General features: G+C 47.9%; 1 long non-coding RNA gene across 2 annotated transcripts; it reads right to left on the reverse strand.

Moving 5' to 3' along the window:
• Positions 1–1,003: 1,003 nt before the first annotated feature.
• Positions 1,004–20,083, reverse strand: LOC107509561. Of its 2 annotated transcripts, XR_001596557.2 has the most exons (4): positions 20,024–20,083; positions 4,915–5,033; positions 2,243–2,326; positions 1,004–1,632 (listed from the first exon to the last, which is right to left on the reverse strand). It is a non-coding gene; the product is annotated as an uncharacterized LOC107509561 (long non-coding RNA). The 2 variants fall into 2 exon arrangements; XR_001596558.2 differs by lacking the exon at positions 4,915–5,033 and having other exon boundaries at positions 1,621–1,632; positions 20,024–20,082.
• Between the last annotated feature and the right edge of the window lie 7,687 nt (positions 20,084–27,770).

A 27,770-nucleotide genomic window follows, 5' to 3' on the forward strand; every position in this document is an offset into this window, starting at 1 on the left:
TCCGTACGCCCTTGAATTCCCACCTCCAAAGACAATCAATCGCACAGCCCCCACTAGAATCACACGCTTCAAGAGAGATCTTCATAACTCACACATTCCATGAGTGATCTTCGGTTCCTCTCTCAGCCTGGACAAACAGAATGAAATACAGCATCTGGCCACACTCAGCTCAGCTGCTATCTCCAGGCAGAAACCTTGAGAGGAATCCCAGCTCTGGCCAAGGAAAACATGAGTCCGGTCTGGCTAAACCAGGTGGCTTCTTTCTCCCCACCTTCCATTCTCCCCATCCCCACCCTCCGGAGCCAGTGAGCTGTTTGGGTAACCCCATGACCCCACTCCCATACTGCCTGCAGCCAGCCCCGGCATTCCAACAGGATTCCAGAAACTTGGCCTGGCTATAGGTCACTGCCCTTGAACTTGTGGGGAGTGTGGGACTCTGGCACTCGGGAGTGAGCCCACCTCGACCATCCTGCCTGCCCTGGCCTGTCCTGGACAGAGATCTCTTTTGGGGAGGGGTGCTTGTCCTGAAATGGGGAGCTCCCCTACCCCCTGACCCCTGACCTCTGGCCCCTGCCAGAAGCAGCACAGGGTTCCTACAAATAAAGGAAGACATTTCCTGGCCCCTCTTGCCATCTCATCTAGGGCGTTTCATTCTCCTTCAGGCCTAATCTCTTGCCGACATGTTGACATGTCCTGTCTGGGGGGCTTCGTGAAAAAAACCTCTCCTGTCTTCGTGGCTTCCGGTTCAAAAGCTTCACCACTTTCTCTTCTCCAGATGAAGAACCCCAGGGTATCATAACACCGTATTTTGTTCACTCTAGAACTGCTCTGTCTAATAGAAATAAAATGCAAGCCATAAATGAGAGTTATGTAAGTAATTTAATATTTTCTAATAGCCACATTTTAAAAAAGAAACATGTGAAATTCATTTCAATCATATGTTTTATTTAACCCAATATATTTATATTAACCCAAATAAATATTATTATTTCAAACTTTAATTAACATAAAAAGTTACTGATGAGATATTTTACAATCTTTTTTTCATGCTAAGTATATTAGTTTCCTAGGGCTGCCGTAAAAAATTACCACAATCTAGTGGCCTAAAATAATAGAAATTTATCTCTCACAGTTACGGAGGGTAGAAGTCCAAAGCGAAGGCATCGGCAGGGCCATGCGCCCTCTGAAGTCTCTAGGGAACAATCTCCCCTGGCCTTTTCCAGCTTCTGCTGGTTGCCCGGCTATTCCTTGATTGACAGTTGTCTCACTCCGGTCTCTGTCCTCCTCACCACGCGGCCTTCTTTCTGGGTCTCTGTAGCTGCGCACAGAGGGATTCTTCTTATAAGAAGAATCCCAGTCATTGAATTTAGGACCCACTTTGCTCCAGCAAAACCTCATTTTAACTGAACCAATTATACTTGCAAAGATACTATTTCTAAATAGGGTCACATTCTGAGGCTCCAGGTGGACATAAATTTTAGGGAGACACCACTCAACCCAGTACGATTTCACATTCAGCTTGATCTGCTTGGCAGAGTCCAGGGCCACTCATCCATCTAATTTTTGGCTCCCACGTTCTGTCACTATTTTCCATTCTTTTGTCTTTGTCTCTTCATTTTCATTTTGATGGTGCTTGGGGCAGGACCCATGGTAAAAAAAAAAAACAGGTGAGATTAATTTTAATGAGATTAATTCTAATTAATTTTATTTAACCCCATATATCCAAAATATTGTCATTTCAACATATAATTTAACATTTTATTTATTTACTTATTTATTTATTTAACATTTTATTTATTTTTTTCCCTTCCCCTACCCCCGGTAACCACTAGTCCATTCTCCACGTCCATGAGCCTCTGTTTGTTGGTCCTGTTCATTTGTTGCTTTTAAGTTTATATCCCACATATAAGTGATAGCATGTGATTTTCAACCTTTTCTGTCTGTCAACATATAATTTTTTTAGATGTATAATTAACATAGAAAAAGATCAAGGAGATATTTTACATTTTTTTTTTCATACTAAGTTTTCAAAATCCCATATGTATTGGCCGTATAGCACATCCAAATTCAGACCAGCCACATTTCCGGTGCTCCACAGCCACACGTGGCTAGTGACTACTTTACTGGACAAGCACAACTTAAGAAGTCAGAAGAAAAGGGGTGAGATCCGTGCCAATTTGGGGGACACCCCTGCGGAAGTAAGTGGCTTCCAGGGAATGGCATTTGCTCATGGCTTCATTACCTCCAGGGGCTTTCCTGATTATCTTTCATCTGTGTCTCTTGGTGGTAGAGGGAGGGAGTCATATGAGGCCAGCTCACAGGACTGCTGTATCAAACCAGAAGATGGATTTACTCATTTACAAGGAAAATGATCAACACCTAGTTGCCCTCTTATCCATCCATGCATCCCTCCCCTTCCCTCCTACCCAGCTCTTGAGTCCTGGGGAGCCCAGACTCAGAACTAGGGACAGTCCTTACTAAGTGTGGATGATTGAAAATCTCAGGCAGCAACGGTACGAGAAATCCACCTCCCCAGCAGACCTGCCGATCTCTGGGAGGATACGGCCAGATCCCCCTCCCACTCTGGCTTGTGTGAGCTGGTTGTGGACACAAGCAAGGGCCCAGCTCTTTTCTGCATCTCCATCACAAACTTGGCCCCTTTTCATTGGCAGACATCTTTTCCCTCTAGAATAACATCGGTCTTGCCATCCTGTAGCCCATTCTCTTGTTCTAGGATGACTTTGCCTCTCTCTGCTTGGACATCTGTGTCTCAGTTTTGTGGTCAAGCTCTCAAAGAACGACCTCATTCTCCAATGAACTGGCTCCTTCATTTTGCTCCCTTGATGCACCTACAATTATTCTCCTGGACCCTATTCCACAGCCTCTGTGTTTTTCTAGGAAAACCAGGGATAAACAGGACCCAGACATGGAGGCTGGGCCTAGATATATCTTATCCACCTCTCGGGCCCTGAGGTCTGCTTCTAGTATGGACACAGCCCCACCCAGAATCTGCCTGGTGGGGAGCCAAGAAGATACATCCCACCCATGTTCATCCTGGGGACCCAGGGGTAATGATGCCTTAGCCCAAGCAGCAGGGTGACAGGACATTCATGCCTGCGCTCTGGAGCAAAAAGTCACTGTGGATGGAAAATAAAGTACAGAAAAATGGAGAACAAGTATAGTGGATGAAGAATCTCAGAAGTTAATTCAGAGTTACCACCAGTCTCTTAAAGCTGCGAATGATCTCTCTGTCTCTCTCTCCCTCTCTTTCACACACACACGCACACTATATCTTGAGAGCTTTCCAATTTTTCTGCTACACACGGACCTCACAAAAAGTGACTCAACCTTACATAAGAATCTGAGGGGGCCCGGGAGTGTGATGACTCATTGCCTTGAAATTTCCAGTGGGTTACACATGTCTTCTTAGATGATTTTTTAGATTTTATCTTCGAGAGTTGTCAAAAAAAAAAAAAAATGGTTTGAGAAGTAGATTGAGGTGAGCATCCTGCCTTAGAGCAGGAAAAAATAGTTGTGATGGACAGGAGGGGACAGGCAAGGACAGAGCCCTCTCAGACACAGAGAACCAAGAACTCTCCTCTCAGGACTTGAGGGTATTTCAAGAAATTTAAGTATTACAATCACCTCCAGAATCAGCCCCTGGAGTCTCTAGGAAGTACTTTGACTTGGGGATGTTTGACCAACTTCAGAGTCACAGTTGACTAAAAAGCTACAGAATGCTGCTGGGTGATAGTTCCCAGCTCTGATCACACACCAGATCAAAGCTCCTCTGGCAGCTTTGAAAATCCCAATGCCGGGTTGCAACAAGGAGATCCTACTGGTTGGAGCATCTGGGGCCATTTTACACCAGGTGAATAGTCCTAGTTGTCGATACCTCCCTGACTCTCAAAAATGTCATTCCCTTGAACTTTAGATGCAACCAGATGTGGTTCTCCAAGGCACTGACAGTTTCCCCCTTTTCAGTCACGTTGCAAGAAGCCCAAAAGAAGGCAATTTCCTGATGAGAACATCGGTGGCCCCAAAGGGCTGATAGGCGGGCAGGCTCTAAGCATCTGTGGGCGAGGATGGTGACATAGATTGTGTCCAGGTGCTTTCTGCCCCAATGTCCATCCTTAGAGCCAAGGACCTGTTCTCTGCACCTGCAAGAGTGCAGGTCAGGGGATCCCCATGGAGGTGTGGGCTGGCAGGGCAGGTATGCCAGGCTTTGGGAGGCAGCTGGGCTCTTGGAGGACAGGGCCATCAGACTGTCCTCCAGACAGCCTTTAGGTAAGCCAAGATACCACCATGTCAAGCCATTGCAGGCCTGGGGTCCAAGACCTGCAGCCAGTCTGTACCAGTGCTCTTCCGCCAAGTCAGCCAAGCCTAAACCATCAGTGGCTCCCTCACGTGCAGAATGAACTCCCAGGCTTCATGCAGGTACTAAAGACACACCCAAACTGCCCCCAGCATTCCTCTTCCTCTCCCTGATGCACAGGGCCCCCGCCCCGCCAGTGTCCCCTCCTGTCCCAAATGCCCTGCCCACTCTTACATCCAGACTTCAGCTCACGCCCAAATGTCCTGTGGCCTATAAGATGTACAAGGTCTTTAGGCCATGGAATGCAAAGGTCCCTAGCAGGAAAACCCCTCGCCAGCCCACACCTCCATGGGGATCCCCCGACCTGCACTCTTGCAGGTGCAGCGAACAGGTCCTTGCCTCTAAGGATGGACAATGGGGCAGAAAGCACCTGGACACAATCTATGTCACCATCCTCACCCACAGATGCCTAGAGCCTGGGCCTGGCATTCTGCATGTGGCTGCCTGACACGTGGTACTGCCCGGACCTTCACCCCCTATTCTCTGCCTCCACAGACACGTTCTGCTCTCCTCATCTTTACATCAGAATTGAGCCTCACCTCCAAGAGCTAAAGAAAGGTAGTGGATAACTTTGGGTCCTTCTCTCCATATTCAATTATACACTGTCTTGATTTCTGAAGGTATGGAATTTCATCTTTCTGAGCATCAACTTCTTCATCTACAAAATGGGATAATAAAAGCATTAGCCACATTTAAGTTTTTTTGTGAGAATTAAATGAGGTGGTACAGGTAAAGAGCACAATGCTTGGTACCTGGTAAGCTCTCCCCAGAAATGTTGCCATGATCACAGTGCGATTATGTGTTTGTGAACTCACTCCACCCTGAACTGTAAACGCCATAAAAGCAAAGACCTTCTATACGTATATGCTGGTTGCCTAGCACGTGCCTGGCATCTAGGAGGTACTCAGTGAGAATTAGTTGAATGACTAAGGCTTGAGATATTCTTTTGTCGTTGTTACTATTTTCATTATCATTGTTGTGTTCTCGCTGTTATTTTTGACATTTTTTATTATTATTATTATTATTATTATTATTATTATTATTATTATCATTATTATCGTTAGGTTCTTTCAATAACACCACCAGGCCTGAGGGTATTGTGCCACATCCCTGTCCTTCTCCATAAGCCACATGGCTTGGCCCTCTGCATGGTCCCAGCTGATTTCTCTGCAACCCTCCTCTTTGGGGCTACCACTGTCCTGTCTCTCACTGAGCAGCATGAGCAAGGGGCAGCTTCACAAGGGAGCCATGCACATGGTCAGTCTTATGGGGGAGGAGTCCCACTATGTGACTCAAAAGCCTGTCCCTGAGCACCTATTGCCAGGCAGCTTTTCCACCCAAGGGCTGAATCATCACTGTAGGGGGAAGCTGAGGCCGAGAAGGACCAGCCTTGTCCTCCACTCAGCTGCGCCTCACTGGAATTGCAGAAGTGGGCACCCAGACCAGTCAGACGATGATCTTTTTGACTCTTTCTTTTCCCACCTCAGATATGCTTACTCCCTTCCTTTCCCCCCATCTCTCTAGAGGGCAGTTGTCCCTCTAGGCAAGAAGAGAACACTTCTTCCCTTGTTGCAGCTCCAGTTCAGGGTTTGTGGAGAACTCCGTGGCTCCTGGGCCTGCCTCTGGCAGCCACAGCTTGACACTCCCACCAGTTTCTTTCCCCTGGGCTCTGCTCTGACCTTGGGGAGAGGCTGAAACTGGGAGAGGGAGGTCATAGCTGACGGCCATTCCTGACCCTGCGGTGTCCTCTTTGGCACCTGGGAAAATTAACTCAGGCAATGAAGGCATTAAAATGACACAGAATTAGGATCACCCACTTCACATGCCATTGTTTCAGAACTAATTAGAAAGGTGGGCCTGAGCCCAATTGTCTGTACTCCAGTCTCCCTGTGCTGCCTAAAGGTGACAGTGCCAGGTTCCTGGTTAAGTGGAAAATCTAAGACACGGCCCCCACCCCCCGGCTCAGGATCCAGTCTTCAAAAAACACAGTAGTAAGGAACAGTCTAGGAGAAAACTAGGATTTTTTTCTGTGTTGATTTTTCTCAAAAGATTCACAATATGCCCCGAATATCCCTAACACCTTCTTCGTGTCCGTGGTTGTGAAACCGCAGCCTGCCACTCAATTACGTCAACCTTCTTTGACCTAATTCACATTTTCTTCCTGTGCTGCTCTATAACCCAGGACTGCCACTGTTTAGCCCGATCGAGGACAAGCATGGCCTCGTTAATCCAGCCCTCTAGTTAACCCTCGTGTTTGTACCAGCAATTCTTAAAGGATTATAAAGCAATGACCATCTGTGCTCATTCTACCTTCTCTTTTTGTTCAGAAGAGCCTTCGAGCCATTTGGGCAATGTTTCCTAAAGTCTATTCCATGAACCTCAAGTTTTGTGAGATGTTAATTGATGTTGCAACGACAACAACAAAAGTCTAACCAGTTTAAGAAATCTTAAAAATTAGTGTTTCCTATGGCTTGACTCAGACTTTACTACATGCATTAGAGATGAGTAGAATGTTTTTCAAACTTTCTTAACCACTCAACGCTCTTTTTCTTGAGGATGCCATGTTACCTTGGGAAATTTTGCCTTTCTTCAGTTCAACATTAAAAGAACTGTTCTCCTTGGCCTTATTATACAAGTTGTAGGACTTCAGATCGAAAGCTCATACTTCCTTTAACACAGGCTTCACATCTGACAGGCCTGGCAACTGTTCCCTCTCGGATGAGCTACAAGGTCAACAGAGAGCGTTTCTGGTATTCGTGACTCCCTTTCAATGATGATCCTGAATACCTTGGGCCTTGGCAGGCACCACCCACATCCATCTGCTCAGAATAACTCAGGGGAAGTCAGTGCTCTCCATTTAGAAAGGTGACCGAAAACACTGTGTGTAGAGACCACTTCCTCACCCCTAAGATTTTGGAAATAAAGAGGAAAGGAATTGGGGCTAAAAACTTGTTGATCCAACAACAGGAGAATGGTTAGATAAATTGAGGCATGGTACCTCTTTGAAATATCTTGAGACTAAGAACACGTGGAAAGATCGTCATGATGTGATACCAGACGAAGAGGTCATAATGCAGAAGGGAAATTGTTAGCTTACAGTTGGCGGCAGAGTCTCCTGGAAAGCTCCTCTATTTGGTCCAGTGCCAGGAGGCCTCTTTGGGTGTGAAACATGAAGCCCCAAGTGTAGAGGGGGCCTACTGAATTGCATAATACAAAATAAATAACAGGAATTTGAGAGTTGGGGCTGACAGCTGGAGGAAAGTGAGGGGCGGCCAAGTAGAACATTCGACTGACATCTGTGTGAGGGAAAGGCCATCGAGACTCTTACAGAGATATGCAACGTTCTGTTTTAAGAATTTTGCTTTGCTGTCGCATGAGGTCTCTCTCTCTCTATCCTTATGCTTTTAGTAAGAGACCGGGGCAGAGTATTCCAACACCAAGGAAAGACAGTGTGGCTCCCGCCCCGCCACACAGAAGTCCTCAGACATGCCCAGAGTACTGTTGAGTCTGCCACCATACCTTGTGTATCAGGCAGGGGCCCAGCAGGAAACAGATGGCACGCTCGAAATGGATAATGTGAGAGAATTTAATAAGGGCACTATTTATAAAGGTGTGGGCATGGGCGTGTGTGTTGACACTCCAGGGGCTGGTAACAACCCAACACATTAACTCTATTAGGCCTGATGAGGACAAAGAAAAATGAGTCTGGGCTGCATGACAAGAGTCATGACCTACTGTTGAGGGGCACAGCAAGAACTCAGTGACCTGACAGAAAGGGAATAAGGGTAATTATATTATGGACTAAAATGCATCTCCCCAAAACTCATGTTGAAACCCTAACTATCAGTTTCTCAGGACGTGACTGTATTTGGAGACAGGGCCTTTACAGAAGTGATTAAGTTAAGATGAGGCTGTTAGGGTGGGCTTTCATCCAATCTGGCTGGTACTTTTATAAGAAGGAGAAATTTGGATACAGAAAGAGACATCAGGAGCATGCCACAGAGAGGAAAGACCACACGAGAACACAGTGAAAAGGTGGCCATCTGCAAGCCAAGGAGAAAAGCCTCAAAAGTAACCAAACCTGCTGGCACCTTGATTTTGAACATCCAGCCTCCATAACTGTGAGAAATAAATTTCTCTTGTTTAAGCCACCCAGTCCATGGTACTCTGTTAAGGCAGCCCTAGCAAAAGAATATACATAGATACCTCAACTTTTCCCTCCTCCTTCTTTACAAGCTCTGGCTGGTCCCTACCCACACTGGCCAAACCCCACCAAAAGCCAGAAGGCATGAGAGCAAGTGGACATGCAGGTCAGCCCCTCAACCAGAGCAGGGTGAAGATGGAGAGAGGACCAGAAAGACAGACAGAGGGAATCTACATGCCTGGGAGGGGTGTTGTGCCAACTGAAAGTATCATAAGGACAGGGACCAGGCTTCTGATCCCAGGTTTACAAATAGGACACAGGATGGTGTGGTAAAAGAAGGTTACCGCTTGAACCAAGATTGGAATAAAATAGGAAAAATGGCAATGCTTGGCAAGATCATGGCTGATATTTTTTCCAAACTTTACCAAGTTAGGTTGTTTTTAGACTAAAAGAAGACAATCCAGAGGCAGACTTTTAGAAGAAAGAGCTTAATCTAGCTCAGGGAACAGCCGTTGCGGGGCTTGGAGGCCGCAGGTGAAGAAGTGTGGTGAATGAGGGCAAGCAGCTTCCTCGAAATATTTTAAGCACCATCAAGAGAGGTATCCAGGTCTCTTGTACACATCAGCCTCTTTCTTGGGTATGACAGGTGACTCCCCCAGCGCTGGACTCCATCTCAACATGGGGCACACCCAGGGCAGAGTTCAGAGAAGAGCAAAAGTTGGGGAGCTCCCATTTATGCCCCCTCACCCCTCGATTCTGCTCCAGAGTCTCTGGGGAACTGACATTGGTGACTTTGCCCAGTGTTCGCACCTGAGGTCTGTGAGTACTGTGGACGTCCTCCCTATGGGGTGAGACAGGCCAGGCTGTCAACTGTCAGCCCTGGCTCTTCTCTGCTCCATGCTGGGGCCCTCACATCAGTGCTCCAGACTGCCAACCAGACCACCTCCCTGCCAGCCCCGCTCTGGCTCAACCCCAGCCCTGCAAGCCTTGGTTCTCCAGAGCAGGAAGTAGCAATCGTCATCATTGGGTCACCTCATGGGGACCTCGGGCTGGGCCACATGGAGGGGGTCTGAGAGCATGCCCATCTTTCACACACAGAACTGACACATACTCAGCTGCTCCCCAAGCTTCCTTAACTTATGAGAAACAACATGAGACCGCCTGCCTCAGGAGGTCAGTTTGAGGGCTGTATAAGAATCAGAGCTGGGACTCAGAATGTATGACACACAGACATGTCTGACAAATGGGGAGATTACACCTAGATTACAAGGCCTATGGGACAGAGCCCACTCAGATGCCTCACTTAATGGATGACTGGAGTTCATGATGATAGCTCACATTTATTAGGCGCCACCATGTGCCTGATCTGAGTGCTCACCATGTATCACCTTTGATAACACTCCTGACCATTCCATGAAAGGGATGCTGTGATTCTCCCCATTGCATGGATGAGGAAAGCAGGACACAGAGCAATCACATAATGAGCACACGGTCACACAAATAGTAATGGCAGAGCCAAGATTTGAACTGAGGTAGATTCAGAGGCTGCTCTCTGAGTCTCTGGCTTCAGTTTCCTTCTAGCTAAAGGTAGCAGGTAAGACACTCACTGCCTCCAAGAGAACAAGCTCTATTTCCATGAGAAAGAAGAAGCCCTCATGGAAATGACAGGTCTGGTCCTGTGAAGTGCTTCCTCCTGGCCATGGTCCACTTCTATCCTCGGACTGATGAGGCTGTCCCGAAAGAGGCCAGATCATTTCTTACCTCATCGGAGCTAAGCTAATCTCAGAGATCCGGCTGCCCTGCTCTCTCCAGAGCAGCTACTCATGAATTCAACCTGGCCCTTACAGGGCTCCATAGGACAGATTAACCGCATAACAGTAGGGACAGCCATTTCTAATCTCCCTAGTCCTCCCTGGGGGTTATTTGACTTGAGCACTTAACCCCCAGGATATTAAGCAGAGGTCTACTTGGTTAGAACACATTAGTCAAATTGGAACACAGGCTGGGAGTCCTCCTCGGCAGAAATGGACTATTGCCTGGCCCCCCAGAATCCCAGAAATGGACAAGAGGCAAGTATCTCAATGGCCCCAGCTGCTGGCTCAGGAGTGTTGGGGGAGGAGAGGCATAGGCCTTTAATCTTCCTCTTCTTGACATCAGAAAGAATTGACAGTCCTATATTAATCAGCTTCTCCCCCAGGCAAAGAGCTGAGCCAGGAGACTCCAGATGGGGTAGTTCCTCATTTGAGCCAGGAGACTCCAGATGGGGTAGTTCCTCATTTAGTCCTCATTAGAAAACCAGAGATCTCCAAGAGGCACACGTTTAGTTTTCAGTTCTCATCTCATATACATTCAGGGAGCACAAGACATTTTGAGGCAAAACTAGACAGTAGATGCTTAACAATTCACCAGTATTGTCCAACACAAGCTTGCATGTAAAATACCTCATAATTCCAATGAACAGCCCATACTGATACAAGGCACCCATTAAACAAGCAGTGGGGGACATTTATCGAACAGACACTTCCTGAAATCATTTTATGTCTACCTGAGAGAACACACCTGCCATAATGAGCCTTATCCAGCAAAAGGGCCTGAGTGTTGGAATGGCAACGTTATTGTTACTTGAACATACCTACCTTGCCACCCTAGGGGTGTGTTTGCACCTATGGGGGTGACTTATTATATGAAAAACTAAAAGAGAATTACACCACAGGGACGGTCCAGCATGAGGGGGAGAACGTACTTCTCCCACTCACTTTTCAATGAAGCAAAGAGTAATAGGGACACTTCACTGCCATTAACAGAAAACACTATCAAAACAGCTTAAACAACCTCACTTAACAAGAAATTGCAAAGAAGGCTGGCTCCAACAATGGTTAATTTAGCAGCTTGATCACCTCGCAAAGGACCCAGGTTCTTTCTATCTCTCTGCTCTACTATCCTCAGGGCTATTTTCAGACCTAGGCTGGTAGCTAGATGCTTGCAGTGGTTTCTGGCACAATATCCAGAAGTTTAAGAAAGGATCTCCTGCTCTGAGAATAAGAAAACTTCCCCTGAAGCACCCTTACATAATTTCCCCTTATATCTCATTGGCCAGAATCGGGTCACATGTCCATGCCTAAGCCAATCATAGGTAAGAGGAATGGGACCACCATAATTGGCTTGAACCAATCAGGACCCACCTTCTGCAGTTAAGGGTGGGCCCAGCCTGGGTGGAGGTGCAAGGCTGGCTGGGAGAAAGTGGATGCTTGAATTAAATCAGGTTCTATTAGTGAGAAAGAAGCCACACTCCAGCTGAGAAGGCCAACCCCAGGAGTTGGCATAGCAGTAGGCACTAAATACAGATAGTCATTTCCCTTTACATGGCTTGCCAAAGAGCACTGAGCTCTAAGTGGCAGAGCCGGAACTCAAATCTACAAAGAGTGCTAAAGATAAACTGGGCTTGTTCACAGTGGTCCTCCAGGACAGCCCCCCCCAAGGTGAAGAGGCCTCCTTCTCTGGGGAACTGGCTATTTTGTCGTTCTGAAAGTGAGGGCCACAGCAATAGTTTCCTTGGGCAGTAGACCCCCCTCTACTCCACCGTGACTCACCTCTGCCAAAATCCAGCCAGCCCAGCTATCACACCACAGCTGTATTTTTCCACCTCTCTGTACAAAATAACTTCAAAAAGTCTGACAGTTTTTCCTCTGTCCACATTTGATTTATGGCTGCAATTACAAGCTTTCCTTCACACTGTCCTCATGCCAACAGATATCTCTTGCAAGTCAGCAGCACTGCCATCCAAGCTCCTTGCTCAAATCCCTAGCATGAGTACTACCAAGGACCCTTTCCTCCACATTCTGAGATAGCAGGCCCTGCACCCTGTGCATCCCTCCACCCCATTTTCTGGGTCTGGGCTGCATGGGATTTATCAGAATTGGGCAAGAAGTTGAATGCTATCTTTCAATAGAGACTCTGAAAGACAGGAGAAGCTACTTGCCCCAGGCAGACTCACCTGGGATGCCTCAGAGAGCCCCGTCTGCAGTCAAGGGGGTGGGCTACCTTTCCAATGAGGTCTTTACCATACACTTCAGAGGGTTCCAATCTTTGAGAACCAACAAACTTCTGGGCCATGTGTAATTAGTGCCCAGGTTTCACTTCTGCACTTTTTTTCTGCCCTTTCCTATAATAACCACTCTGGAGACAAGTTCTCTGGGTTCAAAACCTGGCTTTGCTTCCTGAATAAGTTCCTTACCTCTCTTTGCCACAAATTCCTTCTGTAAAATGGGAATAATGATAGCGCCTACCCATAGAGTTATTCTTAGATTAAATAAGAATAGAGTTGAGTCCTTAGCTTTAGTGTCTGGCATATAGTAAGTGTTCTCTGAATGTTAGTTTTTATTATTACTATTGTGTTTATTTTCTAATCCGGAGTGGCTGTTCATAACCATTTACTGTGCACCTGATGCCGCCAGGCGCAATACAGGTGGTCCTGACATGGTATCACAGTAGTCTTCACAACTGGGAGACTGCGCCTCTATCTTGCAGATGAGTAAAGCCAGGCCCAACGAGCTAGGAACTTCAAACTCTTGCAGCCAAGAGTGGGAAAACAGAGATTGCAACGCAAATCTGGCCAAATCCAGATCCAACACTTTTTGCTATACCAACTGCCTTGTAACTCCATTTTATCTGCATATAAAAATTTTTTTTGGTGGAATTTGGGGAAATTGGAGAAATCTGAGATGTGGGAAAGGGACAGCGCCCAGTTAGGATACAATGCCACGATTTCAGAGGTCACCAAGCAGCCTGGGCCTCCTCTAAGAAAAGAAGGCGGAGACTATAGAATCCTTATGACGTCCCACATCCGTGGCTTTTGTTGTCAGCTACATGATTTTCAATAGTAAGCTTAGGAAACTTGGTAAATAGAGAATGGCCTCCCAAGTCACTGCATGGAAGCATGGATTGCAAAAAAAAAAAAAAAAAAAAAAAAAAAAAAGCCAGACACATGTCACATGTGTCAAGGCAGGGAGGTGCGAGTATGGCTCTTGGCCCTAGAGAGGAAAAAAGTTCTCTTTGTCCCTTTCCACTGTGCCAGTTCAAGGATATTAAGTGGACCAGTGTGCTAGCAGGTGGTGTCACCATGCCTATTTAAAAGCCCCGGTACATTAGGGCATGGCCCATTGCAGGCCACGCCAAAGCAGTTGAGCCAGGGCTGAGTCCCAAGAGAGAAGGCCCAGAATCGCTGTGCATTAGAACAGTTGCTTCTCTGGGGGTGTCCCTCTCCCCACTAGTTGCAAGTAGCCCTAGTCAGCTCTTTCTTATACCATCTTCCCCTGCCCCAAGTTTGCTCTGTTCAGACAAGTTAAGTCAAAGTCTGTCCCCCCTCAGGCCACCTGGGCCGTGTAAGCCCACATGTTAGGTCCCCCTACTGCTTCTGTGCTGGCCTCCGATGACCTCAAACTCAAGTATGGTGTTAGGAGTAAGGCTCCGAGGGGGTCTGACTCTCAGAGGAAAACAGTGGTCTGATGTGCTTCCTAGGTTTGGGGTCAAAGCTTCATTCAGCCCCTTTTTCTGGAAAGGACTGGGAGGTTGGAAAGATTTGAGTACTTCTGGGTCCTCTGATCTAATATTCATCTGATGGACATCTCAATCTTTACAAAAAAAAAAAAAAAAGGAAGAAGAGAGAGGCATAGGCTGTGTCATTGAGACTTTGGAGAAAAAATGATTGTGTCCTTGACACACTTGGGAGTTTGCAGCTGAAAAGCTCCTGTACTTCCCTGACATGTAGCCCCCAACCCAATAGCATTGAACTTAGTAAGGGAAACAAGTGCAAGAAGAATAAAGACATTGGGGATTGAAGGATGGGAGAAGGAGAGCAGCAGTGCTGGAGAGGTGGAGAGTGAGCATGTGTCTGGTACCCTATAAGGCTGAGAGAGCATCCGGACTTAGATTTTGTCCTGCCCTCTAATACAGCAGTCCCCAACCTTTTTGGCACTAGGGACTGGTGCTCCTATGAGAATCTAATGCCTGATGATCTAAGGTGGAGCTGAGGTGGTGATGCTAGCGCTGGGGAGGGGCTGCAAATACAGGTGAAGCTTCACTAGCTTGTTCATGGCTCACCTCCTGCTGTGCAGCCAGGTTACTAACAGGCCATGGACCGGTGCCGGTCTGCAGCCCAGGGATTGGGGACCCCTGCTCTAATACAAGTTCTAACGACACCAAGCGAGCTCTGAAAAACAGCCCATGTGTCACACAGAAGACACAGCATGGTTTTAGACCTTTGGCCTTTGGGATGACGAAGTGATAGCCAAGGCCAAGGTCCAGCTGGCCAGTGGGAATGTGGGGCGGGCTCTCAGGAGTGAGATTGCAGCTGGGACACAGATTTGGAAGCAGAGGCTGAACCTGCAGTAATGGGTGACTGTGTGGGGATGGCGGGGGCTCCGAAGAGGCAGGCGGGGAGGCCTCCGGGAACACAGTGTTCTCAGGAAACAGCAGTTCCCGTTGTAAATCCTGGCTCCGCGCCTCCCACAAACTTCCTGATTTCGAACTGCATGGCCTCAGTGCTGGCACCTTCCCCTGCAGAGTGGAAGGAGTCTGACTCGCCTCAGTGAAGATCTCTGGGTCAGCACTGCACTCCTTGGGGCAGGAGTGGGAGGGTGGGTGGGAGGGTGCTATGTTTCCATCTTGCGGGTGAGCACCCACAGGTTAGGGGTGGAGGCTGAGCCCCACCCTGCAGCTCATCAGAGTGGGTGTTACTGTATAGAGGGGTCAGCTTGCGTTTCAAGGTAGCACAGCCCTCAAACTGGGATTGCAAAGACCTGCATTCTTGTCCCAGGATAATCACTAAGTGCATAGATGTGCTAGGGAAAAACATGTCACTGCTTTGCACCTTGTATCCTTGCCTAAACAAGAATGTTGAAGCTCTGAGTGCCCTTTCAACTTCAAGGTTCTAGAATTATACTTTTGGGACCATTTGGTGCCACATGAATAGCTTGTTGTATATTCTTATGTTGACTTATATTTGGATGCCCTACAAGCTACCATGGTGAGAAAGGGCAGCCTTTCTCCCTCAGAAAGTCAGGGCTTCCTTGAGGAGGAGCCTCTGCCTTCCTAATGGAGCTGACTCTCCTGCTGCTTCTAAATTAAATTCATCTTAACATCAACTAGGCCATGCTATGGGCCTGGCACTGTGCTGGGCATCACTGAGCTCAAGGAACTTCTAAATCTAGTAAGAGAGACAGACAATGAAACCTCACTGAGGTAAGGGGAAGAGAGCAGGTCAGGGAAGAAAACAAGTCACTCAGTCAGGGAGGTCACAGAAGGTTTTAAAGGTTGCATAGGAGTTTAACAGACAGACCGAAGCATAAAAAAAAGAAAAAGAAAAAAAAAAAAACCCTATAGGCAGAGGGAATAGAATGTGCAAAGGCACGGAGGTCTGCAACAGCCTGGTCCGCGGGAGACCTGCAAGGGGTTGAGATGGAATGACTGTAGAGAGAAGAGGAGCACCAGGGGTTGGGCTGAGGCTGTGAGTGAGAGCAAAGCATGAAGGCGTGATGGGCAGCTCAAGCTTTATCTCGCAGGCCTTAGGGAGCTATTGAAAGGTCTTAGGCAGGAGAATATGATATGAAGATCTGTTTCTCATAAAAATAAAAATAAAAGAAACGTAAAAAGCAAAAAACTTGTTTGAATATTAAAGTCTTCACAAACTTAAATATTCCAGAAAATGCTTATTCCTTTAACTTAACTAATGTATTTAATTGCTTGCTAATGTTTTCATTTGTGTATGACTCCCATTAAAACTAGATATCTTTGCAGGTATCTTTGGATCCTTCACCATCTCAATCGACTTAGTTAGAACACAACTAAATGCTAGTTTCACATAATGATTGTGATTATTTTGATATACTCTATATGGAAGATAAAGTGTTTTCTGAAGTGTGGAGGGCAGATCGGGGGCAGGGGTGGAAGGGGGAGAGAGTGGGGGCAGGGAAAGCAGTGGGAGCTATGGCAATAGCCTCTGTAAGCAGCACGGGGGCTGGACCGTGGCATGATGGCAGGAATGGAGAGGAAGGTGTGGAATCAGCCATCCAGGAGAGAAAGGCAGTAGGAGTGGCAACTATCAGAAGTGGCTGGGAGGAAGAAGATTCAGCAAAGTGCCAGAAACCAGTTAGGTGTGTTAGGTATGCTAGGCCAGGATCATTTTTGCACATCCAATGAAGCTGTTCTCACAGGAAACAAACCTATGCTCCCCGCCAGCTGTCCTGACCTGCACCCTTCCTCCCAGCGCTCTCCTGGTGGAAGAGTCTGTGACACGCCTCCCCCACCCCCCCATGTCAACAGTGCCCAGGTTGAGAAACCCTGCTTTAGACCAGGATGTCAGGGGTTCTCCCTGCCCACGCAAGCTGGGAGGAGGCTAGATGCTGGAGCGGGGCTCCCAGGAAGGGTGTCCTAGTGATAAGAGTAATCCTGACAGTGACAACAGTTAGGGTCTGTGTGCCCCTGGCACTGATGAGGCACAGGGGGGCTAGGACCAGCCTGAGGTCCACCAAGAGGCAGGGCAGGCCGAGGCCTGGAGCCCACCTCTCAAGCCCCCTAGGACAGAGTCCCCGAAGACCCCTTGAGTTCTCCCTGAATGGGAGATGGGGGAGGGGGGCTCTTTCCCTCCTCCTCCCAGCGACCCCCACTCCAGTGGACTAGGTCAACCTTTTTCCTCTTTGGAACTTGCACTGTATTTAGACACCTCTGGCGTCATGGGCCGTGGGGGCCCAGGTTGGCATCTGTCAGGGGCAGCCCAGAGCCCACCCTCCACTGGGCAGGCTCAGGCTGTTTTGGCAACTTAATCAAAACACACAAAAAAAACAAAAGCAGAGCTGTCTCTAAGATTTTGTTTCTGTCCCACTGCGGCTCACTTTTATTTGTTTATAGATCGCCCAGGCTGGCCTCTCCCCAGGGACACAGTCCCAGAGAACCCACAGAGCCCAGCCCAAGTTTGGCAGCACCTGCTGTGAGTCTGAGGAAAACGTTCCCACCCGATCAGTTGTGTCGGGGATGAAGCACAGGCCCGAGGGAGCCGGACACACACACCGGCCTGGGGCATGCTCCTACCTCTTAGTCAACCTTCATCTCCTTTCATCCTTATGACGATTTTTTTTATCTCAGAGATAGCACAGCCCTTCCATGCCCCCGGCTCTCAGTCCCAGGACTACCTGCTTTCAGTAAACCAAACCCTCAGGCACATCTTCACTTTCCTAACAGGGCCAAAGGCTTAGTATGCAAGTTAGGTCACTGTTGCCCCATCACTGCCACTTCGTCAAGCAACTGCCGAGCTCCTGGCCTCTATCACCATGGGAGAAGGTGACACAGCTCCATGTGCCCCTGGGGCTGAAACCCAGGCTCAAGTGGATCAAAATACCCACCACACCCTCCCCTGGAACCATGGGTGGCTACTGACCTCACATTTGGGTGTCTGGCTGCCCAGAACTGGGGAAGCCTTCTCTAGAGTACACCATCATCTTCTCTAAACTGAAGCCTGGCCCCCAAATGGCAGTCTTTCCTCATGCCTCCACCCCAGGATAAGAATTTAAAGTCCTCCTTCCTTAGGTGCCCTACATGGGACTCTTAGCTCCCAACCGAACAGCCAGCTTCTTGCATCCCTCCCATTACGCTCAAATATCACAGGCCCACAGTGGATGCTTAATAAACAGATGTCAAGGAAGGAATGTGATCCTCTGAAACAACGTTCTTAGGCACAACAAAAGACTCAAGCTGTCTACAAGGACCAGAGTAGCTATCCCGCAATCTCTAGCCCTGAGCCTGGGCCCAGGTGAGGAGGCAGGTGAGGGAGGGGCAAAGAGAAGAAAAAGTGATGTCAAGGGATCAAGCGATATGCCTGAGGTGGTGGTAGGAAGTGGCCCCAATGGTCCAAGACCCTCTCTGACCTTTCCACTGGAAATAGTTGCTCCCCACCACCACTACAATATTTCTTACCCTCAACACTCCAACCTCACTTTGCACAATCAACAGAGTCCTGAAAAGATGCCAGGAAATTGGTTTTGGGGTAATCATATCCTGTTCTGAATGCCCAGTGGAGAATGCTGTGTTGAAATACATCTCCCGTAAATCCTTTCCTAGAGTAACGCCTCCACTGCCACCCCCAGTGCAGAGATCAATTTCTCTAGGATGCTCCTCATTTCCTAAATTAATGTCTGCTTTCCTCTGTGCTCATCTGGGCTGGTGGTGGAGGCCAGGCTGGGGGACCCTCCATCTCAGAGGACATTAAGGACAAATAATGAGACGTTTGGTCTTTGCCGGCAGGACCTGAGGCCCCGCTGCTCGGTGAGTCACAGGCAGTGAGTCACCCCTGCATTGTTTGTGTGGAAGATCCCTGGAGAAAGCAGTCAGACTGCAGGGGAAGTTGGCTTTTCTCAGCTTGCTCTGGGCATGTGAGTTTACATGCATGTGTGTTTGTGTAGTGTATGTGCATGTGTGTATATATATGCGTGCCGGATTCTCTTGAGTGCATATGGGGTGCTATGTACCTGAAAAATTACTGTTTCCTAACACAGTTGGGTAAAAATGATTGTCCTTCAATCACAAGCTTGTGTCTTAAAGATAACAGGGCCCTGGTGATACAGACATCAGCCCCCGGACGCATCCCTTAGTGGCGCAGGGGGATAGAGGACCTGTCCACTCAGCCCTGCACCCACCCCGCTCCCTCTTCCTGGGACCCATCCTTTGCCCACAACTTACTGACCTTGTTCATACATCGTGTCCCCTAACCCTGCTCCTGGACACAGTTTACAAGGCCAGGATTGAGCGCAGGGCCAGAAATGGGAATTGAGACTAAGATTCCAGCCTGAGTCTAACTGCTCCTCTGATCAGAAGCCATATAAAGTTGGAGGCTATGCGTGGCTGTTCTCCCCACTGCATGAGCTGGAAAGCAAGGAAAGCAGCTGCTGGGAGAGAGGAGAATAAAGCAGATGCCCAGAAGAGGGGGCGGTGGGGGGTGGGGAGGAGGACATACAGCCCCGCCGTGCCTATGGCCTCCTCCTGCAGCTCCCCAACCCATTCCTTGTCCTCATCCTACCAGATCAGCTCAGCAGTCACCTTCTCAGCAAGGCCTCTCCTGACACACCCTCCCCACAAGTAGGGCACCCCCATCCTGCTCTGGGTCACCCCCTCTCTTCCTACCAGTCACATCGAGGTTGGCTTTTGTCCCCCCACTCCCACCCCAGACTGAACTCCTTAAGGACAGAGCTGAGGCTCATTTATCTTTCTATGCCTAGCACTGTTGGTGCCCAAAAGGGTGCTCTGTAAATACTTTTGGGTTGATGTCCCAAGGCCAGTGGTGACCTTGACCCTCTCTGTTACCTATACAGTAAAAAGAGACAGGTTTAATCTTGGTCTCTTCTGCCTATGTGAAAGTCTGAATTCCCCTCAGCATACAGGGTTGAGAGCACCTGGTGACCTTCATATGCCACCCCCACCCTATCCCATGGAAAAAGAAGGAGGAATTTATCTGTGACCTGATCCGGGGAGCGTTCCGAAGAACCTGAATCCTTCGAGCAGAAGCGCTTGTTTCTGATTTGGTTGCGATGTGTTTGGCTACCAGTAACTAACGCCCCCTGGAGGTGCCTTCAGGAAACTCAGTTTAAAGAATCCAGGAGGCCTTAACCCAAGGATGAGGGCCTTAGAAATCTCCCAAAACATTTTCTATACAAATGTGGGCACGTATACATATTTACAAATATGAAATCAAACCATACATTTTCTACGTGGTAATCTGTTATTTTAATTCAACAGTATATTACAAACATGTTTTTCAAACTTTATTTGTTACTGGTAGTGTTTCCATTGGAAGGATGTGTCGGAGTTAGAGGCCTGTGCCCTGTTGTTGAACATTAGCTTATTTGTTATTTTTACATCAAAAATAACACTATGAATGAATACCATTGTACATCCGTGTTGACTGATGGTCTCCACCAGATAAGTTATTTACGGTAGGTAGCGTTGCTGGACTAAAGGGTAGGCACTTAAATTTGGGGATTTAATTTTTTTTTAATTTATAACACCTAACTGTTCTCCCAGAAAAGGCTGCAGCAGCAAATTCTCGCCTCCCCAGTACTATGAAAGTGCACATTCCCTCACGTTTAACCATCCCTGAGTCCTATGATCCTGCAAATGGTTTTCAAAAAGTCAATCTTTCATAACACATTTTCCCCTCCCTTGCTTAAAATACAGCTTCATAGGAGAAACCCCAAACTCACTGGGCAGGGGCTTACACGTGTTTAATAGCTTCTACTATGTCCAGGCATAAGGCACAGTCATTCTCACTTAATTCCATGAGGTAGCTATTATTTTTTAATTGGTTTTATTATATGACTCATGAATAGGGCAGCATCCCATCCAGCAACAAGAAAGGCACTGCCCCAAGAGGTAGATATTATTGTTCCCGTTTGACAAATGAGCAAACGAAGGTTCAAAGAAGTTACATGACTTGTTCAAGATCACACAGATAGAAAGCGGCCTGAGTCAGGCTCGGGCCCCAGGTCTGAGGGCCTCTCTCCTTATGGCTCCTGGAGACAAAGAACATCTGGGCCTACCCACGCCTTCTGGCCTCATCCCCTCCTGGACCTAGCCCAGTCCCTTCCCTTTCGACACACTAGTCCCCTTCAAAGAGTGTACATCACATGTTAGCACAGGCACTACTGGGTGGTGAAATCAAAGATGATTTTTTAAATTACTTTTTTCTACCAGTCACATCAAGGACTATTTTATTTATTTAGTAAAGAAAAAGAGGTTGTTTTTTTTTTTTTTAACTCATTGTCAAGATTCTCTTGGAGAAAAAAGGACTCCCCTCCAGTGTTTCCCAATGTCTCCAAACACTTGCATGCGTGCGCTGTGACCACCTGGAGTTGGTGAGCCACAGGCTATAGGAAGGAAGGAACAGAGCATCTCAGAAACATCCTGTGACCTTCCAAGGGAAGACTGGGGCCAACCTCACCCATAGTCAAGTCTTCCACAACAGACCACTGGCCTTTGAAGACATCCCAGAGCTACTGCTGGCCTTTCTCTCCCCCAGTGACCTGACCTTCCCGCACTCAGGCTGGCTGTCTCCAAAACAGACCCTCCACCAGCCTGGCCCTGGGGAAACAGCTGGAACCAAATGAGTCCAGTGATGCAGCTAAATGGCCAGACCTTCCAAAATAAGCAAAGTGAAGCCGAGAGAGCCGGGGCTGCCGGCATCAATGAGGGAATGAGCTGAGGGCAGTGAGGAGGGGACAGAGCCTAGGCACACATTGCTCAGGGTGAGCCAGGGCCGCAGAGGGGGCTTGCATTAAAGAAGGGTAGAAACTGGGAGGTGGAATGGAGGGTGGGCAGGGACTTCCCTCACTATCCCACATCCACTCACATGTACCAGAACACACACTTTTTCTGGGACTTCAGCAACATATTTAAAGCTTAGAGGAAATGCAATATGTATTGGATGGATGGATGGATGGATGGATGGATGGATGGATGGATGGATGGATGGATGAGTGGATGAGTGGATGGGTAGGTGTTTGGCTAAGCAAAGCAATGAATGAGTAAATAGGCCTGGTTCCTTTGGAGCTTAATGACACCAAGATGAATCAATAGTCATAAAGATGTTCATACTCATTGAGTCCTTAATCCCGTTCCCGTGAATGTGCTCTGAGGCCACAATTCAGAGGAAGAAAATTTCTCTGACCCCAAAGGCTACAGTAGCGTTGCTTCTAACACAGCGAAACCAGAATGGCCTCAATGAGCAGTGACCTGAGGCTGATGAGTAAATCACAGTAAAATGTTACGTAGCCATTCAAATGATGACCAGGATGACAGTGTAATAAAAAGTAAGTTTTTTTTCTGAAATAACATTAAGTAGGAAAAATTTTTAATTATGTAAGCTTATAGAGTTATGTTAAGAGTCAGGTGGAAAAGTATTTTGGTAAAAAGAACAGTACAAGCTCAGACTTTAGATCAGTATTCAAGGCCACTTGCATCGCAGACCTGAAATGTCTTCAGGTCATTTTCTATATCCCTGAAGTGGGGACAAGCAAACTCCATCTCTTGGTTGGGAGAACTGCATTTGCTCTTCTATGTGAGAGGGCTTTGTAAACTGGAAACTCATCACACACTCGTCAAAATTATGTATTCTCCTGGATGGAGATCAGAGGGGAAGCAAAATAAATACAGTGGTGGGGTTAGAACAAGGATTCAAGGAAGTGCAAATTCAAACAAAAATAATACAACATTTCACCCGCGTCAGCTCAACCAAACACCACCAAACAAACAAACAAATAAAAAGCACAGACAGAAATGTCCTTCATGCCTGATTAAATTAAATCTAAACCCTGGCTTGGGCTGCCCAAACACTGCTGTCCACCTTGACCCAGGTAGAGCTGGGTCAAGGACATGGCGAGGGGGACTATGAGAAGAGCATTCAGAGACAGAGGGCTTTGCTGTCCCTGCTCCCAGCAAAAGGACTGCTAAATTCAGATTCACTGAGCATGGAGCACTGACCGTGTGCTGGCAGCTTCGTGACGTTACGATGCTAGTAGACACATAGTGTTTGCTCTGGGCTGGGAATTTTAGAAGTGTTTTTTATGTGTTAACTCAATTAATCCTCATGACAACCCATTTAGATAGATACTATTACCTATTCTTTACAGATGGGAGCACTAAGGCATGGAGAGTTTAAGTAACTGGGCCTGAGGTCACCCAGCTGGTAGCATCACCTTTCACACACTCTCCCTGACTCTCCTGCTTCAGTCTTCTGAGACCACCGTCCAAACAGCTGCAGACGGAAGTCGCAATGCAGATGTCTCTGGCTCTACTTCAGGTCTCTTTCTAGAGAATAAACCCACTGGTTAGTCAGCAGTTGGTCATTTTTTCCTGGTGAGTTGTCTTTGCAGCACCAGAGCGGTGGACCCAGCCTGGACCAACACCAGGAACTCACGCCCCATCCTCTCTTCTCAGGCAGCCTGCTCCCCATCTCCAGTCCTCTGAGTTCTGAGTTCTGTACCTGGAGCCTGGGGAGGGAGGCTCCCAATACCAGAGCTCCCTCCCTCCAAGACTCTGCTTCCAGGAGAACCCTTCAGAGGGTGCTGTCATCCTCAAGCGCAGAGGGCCTCGGGGCCCAGGGAACTAACTCTGCTGCCTAGACAAGTAGCTTAACTTCTCTGAATCCCATTTCCTCATCTGTCAGTGAGAAGAAGTATATATACTCCACTCCTAGGTCTAATTCCCACGGAGGGTTAGATGAGGAGAAAAGGCAGCCAGAGGGGTGATGAGGACCATTCAGCAGGCCACTCTGGAGGCTCCCAAATTCGGGTACGGGGGAGCCCTTGGTGTGAACTGTGTGCACTAAAGAGAAGACAAGGGCTTTTTGACAGGGAAAGGAAATGGGACTAAAACCCCCCCAAAAGGATTAGCAGCAGCCCTAACTCACAGCTGCTTAGAATTCTGTTCTCAAGTATTTGCTCAGCTCCTGCTGGAGATGAAATTGTGTTTGTGAGTGTGTTTGGGGCCCAGAGGGGAAAGGAGGTGATGATAGAAAATGGAAGATGCAGGCAGGTGGCTTGAATGAACCATCCGCCCAGTAGCCACCAGATTTTTCAAATTCACGACCTCCTTTAACCCTCACAGTAACCCCAAAGAGTAAGTCCTGTTGCCCCCTTTTAAAGATGAGGAAGCAGAAGTCATTCCAAACTTTTCCTTCAGTGCTGCCCCTCCAGGTCTAGTCTGGGTGAACTGAGGGCCTGGGATGGGAGGAGACGCTCTCTGGGGACTTGGGTCTTGGCTGCGTCAGCTGGCCTGGATGTCCATTTCATAGCCTCTCTGTTACTCACTGACAGAATATGACTTAATTCCCCCCAGGCAATACCACTGGGTGCAAGAGGAAATGGGATGACTGTGACACAGAAGCTAAAAGCCTCAATTACCCTTCGTGACAAAAACGTAGGACATTTTTATGAAGAGAGAAATTTTTGCCTCATAAATCACACTTCTGAGAAATCGGCCTGAGCTGGTGACCATGGTGACAACCAGCAGGGATCGCCCCAGCCTCACACCTACTCATTAAACCCCAGAGTTCTGAGGGAGCACCTGGGAGTCAGCCAGGGCCGGGATAAGGCCAGGGCAGGCAGCAGGAAGGGCCAGAGCTCAGGTATATCCTCGATACCCAACCTCGGCTGCTGGTGAGTATCATCTGTGGAGGTGAAAATAAGGGAGGGGCTTTCAAAGGTCCTGTCACCCAGAGATTCTGATGGAAGTGGTCCGAGTGGAGCCTGGGCATCGGGAGATTTAAAAGCCGCTCAGGTGATTCTGATGAACAGCCAAGGCGGCGGGCTACATAGGCCTGACCTCCCCTGCCAATCAATGCATCGAACAGCAAGCTTTTGGCAAGTGCAACCTGGTGGGGGAACCAGAAATAGGACCCAGTTTCTCCCAGGATTATTTACGAGAAGCCATATCGCTTACCCCTCATTCCCTACTGCACCCCAGAAGGAGGCCTGGGTGAGGGGTGGGGCACTGTGAGGAGCAGCGCTACGCCTGGTCAGAGTCCAGGGGCTGCGTCTGGTCGGGGGCGCCCACCAGCGCACACAACCATCGCCCCGCCACGCCGGGGGCGCCCACCAGCGCACACAACCATCGCCCCGCCACGCCGGGGGCGCCCACCAGCGCACACAACCATCGCCCCGCCACGCCGTCGTCACACGTGCTCGAGCCCTCTTGATCCTGCTTTCTTGCTCCTCTGCCCTTCGCCAAATGTCCCCCGTGCAGCAGCCCCAGCTGCTCCAGGATCTCCTTTCCTTTCATTTACAAATATTTACTAGCCACCTCAGGCATGTACTGAGCACCAGGACTGCGACGGGCAGTGGGCTAGCAGAATCAGGGACGCAGGAGTCAGCAAAGCTCCCTCAAGGAAACACCAGTTCTTACCGCTTAACGAGTGGCATCCGTTCAGATGAGCTGCCTCAGAAGGGCTCAGAAGAGCCTCTAGCAACTCACTTTTTCTGATGAAATTACAGGCAGATTCCATGGCTTTCTGGTTACTCTTGGATAGGAACAAATAATCCCATGGTTTATAATACAAAGTCTAGTACAATTGAATATCAAAGCCACAGACTCTCACCCAATTTAAATGTCTACACCCTCCTGCCCCAGCGGCCAGATCAGCAGCGAGGCAGCTCAGGGTTCTCCGGTGAGCCCTGTGTTCATCGCTGGCTCTGGGAGATTCCATGGAGATTCCCGATGGCTGGTGTCCCCAGACTTGACAATGTCTTCACCTAAACTGATGCCACAGCAGAAGCCCTGTTCAACGCTTGGTGACTTACACGATATTCAAACTTCTGTGGATTGTTGATGTTGTTTATTTTCTAATAAAAGCATTTAAGGGTATGAATTTTCATCAGTGTACAGCTTAATTTATTCCATTAACTTGTATTGCTTTCCCTACCTTTCAATGATGATAAAAGTAATATACGCTCATTGTACAATAACTCATACAACCCAGAAATGAATTCATGAATTCATTCATAAATATTTTTCTAGTACCTTCTGTATACCTGACATGTTTCTTGGCACGATGGATAAACCAAGAAATGCGTTGGACACAGACCCTGAACTCAGCTTCCAGTTCACTCACGTACCAGCCACTAATGATTATGATGCCGTGGCATGCAGAAAGATTAAAAAAACACAAGTCACCAGTCATCTCAAAGCCCAGAGACTTCCACGGTTCCCAATTTAGTGCATGATTTTCTGGTATCGATGTTATTATTATTACCTATAGCACATTACATGGTGAAAATTTTCTCATATCAACAAATATTTTTCAACCAAATGATTTTACTATTTCAAAATGTGGATGAATCCTAAATATCCTAATCATAGACTCTTTAAAGCTGAAAGAGTCCTTAACAGGCTCCTGTTCTGTGGGTGTGTGAAGTGGGCACACGAACCAGGAAACGGTGGGAGCGGGAGCTGCAGCAGCATTCTCCCCCTAATGGCACACGCAGGTGCAAAGGACAGGGAAAGAAGGGAAAGCTAAAACCTGTGTGCGATTCAGCCCCAGCCCTCCAAGTGACGCCCCTGAAAATCACCCCTTCACTGACAGCTGAGGGCTCAGAGACCCAGAGGGCTTGAGCACCCAGGGGGCCTGCGGGCGATGCAATCGGCACAGGTGATCGTGGCCATCATGCTGCGCCACCTCCAGACACCAGTGGCCAGGTCTCCCCGCCCTCTAGAATTCCGAATTGCTTCAATGATTTCCTCTATCTTTTCAGCAAAACCCAAGGTTGAGGGAATCAACTTTGGAAGCTCTTTTTAAGGGAAGACATTGTACTCCTTGGAGATACAAGGTCGGACCCTTTAACACCTTCTTAATTCAAAGACTGAATTTAGCTCAAACTCCCTTTCCTCAACTGCAGCCAAACTGCTGCTGAATTTCAACTTTATTTAAACTTTGGGCAGGTCTGGTGCATGTCTTTAGCTGGGAGAGGTTTTTTTCCCTTCCTTTTAATCAGTTCATAAGTCAATAAGCAGCTTGGGCAATAAAGTTCATAGTTGGAGAAACCAAAGACTAAATCACCATCCACATTCACACCCAGGGTGAACGGTCTCAGCTTTCAAGAATTTAGTGTTTGTCTTGGAGAAAACCAAGGGCCTAACTGCAGCCAAGGGAAAGAGAAAAATGCCGCCTCAGCCCTGAGCTCTGTTCCCCTGCAAACACAGGAGCAATGGAAGAAGACCCGGAGTGCAGTCAGGAAACATAATCGAGGGAAATATCTTTGCAGTTTTGCTTGTTTAAGGTTCTGATCTTTCAATGCCTTCCATGTATTTGTGTAAATGAATTCATGAAACCATCTGTTGGTGGCCCTCTCTGTGACTTTGCTTGGTCATCACCCCCAAGTGATTCCTTTGAGGGTGTTTAACTTTTCCAACTAAACTTTAAACCTTGGGCAGGAACCTTGTGGAGCTTGGGGTTTGATTTGTTTTAACGCTACCCACCCGAGGCTCTTCACACAGGCTCGGCTGTGATGAGATGAGGGGGGAAGTACATCAAAAGTAGTAGTGTCTGCCTAACTTACAGCCACGTGACATGGAACAAGTTACTTAACTTCTCTGAGACTCGTTTTGCTCATCTAAAACATGGGGATAGCAGTGTCTGCCATGCGAGGTCATGCCCCATTAAAAACAGTGCGTTAAACTATAAAAGGTGATCTAAAGTTAGTTACTATTATCCTTACG

This window comes from Rousettus aegyptiacus, unplaced genomic scaffold (assembly GCF_014176215.1).
Source record: "Rousettus aegyptiacus isolate mRouAeg1 unplaced genomic scaffold, mRouAeg1.p scaffold_m13_p_7, whole genome shotgun sequence".
NCBI classification, from domain to species: domain Eukaryota; kingdom Metazoa; phylum Chordata; class Mammalia; order Chiroptera; family Pteropodidae; genus Rousettus; species Rousettus aegyptiacus.